The sequence below is a fragment of the Berghia stephanieae genome, chromosome 6 (genome assembly GCF_034508935.2).
Source record: "Berghia stephanieae isolate SIO BIC M18660-M18661 chromosome 6, UCSD_Bste_1.3, whole genome shotgun sequence".
Lineage (NCBI taxonomy): Eukaryota > Metazoa > Mollusca > Gastropoda > Nudibranchia > Aeolidiidae > Berghia > Berghia stephanieae.
In genome coordinates, this window is record NC_088365.1 from 26762591 (window position 1) to 26763756 (window position 1166).

The following is a 1166-nucleotide window of genomic DNA, read 5'->3' on the forward strand; positions in this document are numbered from 1 at the left end:
CCGGGCCGTAAGTAGACGCAACGTATAATATAACAGAAATCGATAACTCATGTTACTAACAGAAATTGATAAATCATCTTTTTATAAAACGGAGTATTTCATTCACTCTCTTGATCTATATATGTATATATTATTGTATATGTATATATGCCTGTCGAATGAATGAATTACAAATTACATGAATTACATTTACAAATGTAATCGCTAATACGCGATAGTATTATTATGTATTTATATGTATTTATTGATTCTTATACTCCCATTATGTACTTATCTTTACCCCATCCTACTAACCTACCTGTACCACGTGAATTAAGGATGGTGGCTAACAAAATTTAGAACACTGGTGATGTCAAGGGTTTGTTAATTGGAAATCCTTACGACATCACCGCTCCTAATGAATACAAAACCTTTGTCAAAGGTTTGCTCCTGTATACTCACAGATCTGGTTACCCCTTAATAGACCTTCTTGTTACCCCTTAAACGATCATCTGGTTCACTTAAACGACCATCTGATTGCCCCTTAATCAACTATTTGGTTACACATGGATCAGAGCCGAAACTATCAAGTAACCCATTGGGACAACTAGAGAATGACTAAGAGGCTCATCCATGAAACAAACAGAGAAAAGTAACCCTAACGCCGCCACCCGCCATAGGAAGGTGGCCACTAGTCACATCCCACATCTACCAAACAGATAAGGAACTAATTATAACAAATTGATCAACGGAAACAATACATATAGTCTAACATTAATTAATTAAAATGCACTTTTATTTAACATGCTACTGTGTGAGGCTAAATGGTTGATTTATATTACAGTATTTCTGCGTTTACGGGGATTAATACTTACCTTCTGAACCCATATATCTATATATAAAGTGCCAAACTCTACCACTACTTCTACTACCTATTTCGTAAAACTTAAAATTTTCTTACTATCTGTCGAGTTATTAGGAACTTGGACTCCATTATACCAGGGTAGATAGGCATCAGACCACGTATGTCTTTGGGGAACACTATCTAACTTCTATTTGTCAATTCCTACTTGCCACTTTTCTTCCATAGACGCGACAATCATCATCATCATCATCATCACCATCATCATCATCATCATCATCATCATCATCATCATCATCATCAACAACAACATCCTCAACATCAT

At 35.5% G+C, this 1166-nt stretch overlaps 1 protein-coding gene across 6 annotated transcripts in view; it reads left to right on the top strand.

The window, feature by feature from the left end:
• The window catches only part of LOC144974765 (glycoprotein 3-alpha-L-fucosyltransferase A-like), a 38314-nt gene extending 37530 nt beyond the window's left edge, over positions 1 to 784 (top strand). For all 6 annotated transcript variants that reach the window (XM_078917999.1, XM_078917997.1, XM_078918000.1 and 3 more), the window contains one exon: positions 1 to 784. This exon is cut by the window's left edge and continues 1089 nt beyond it. The gene's annotated coding sequence lies outside the window, so the exon portion shown is untranslated.
• The last annotated feature ends 382 nt before the right edge of the window (positions 785 to 1166 follow it).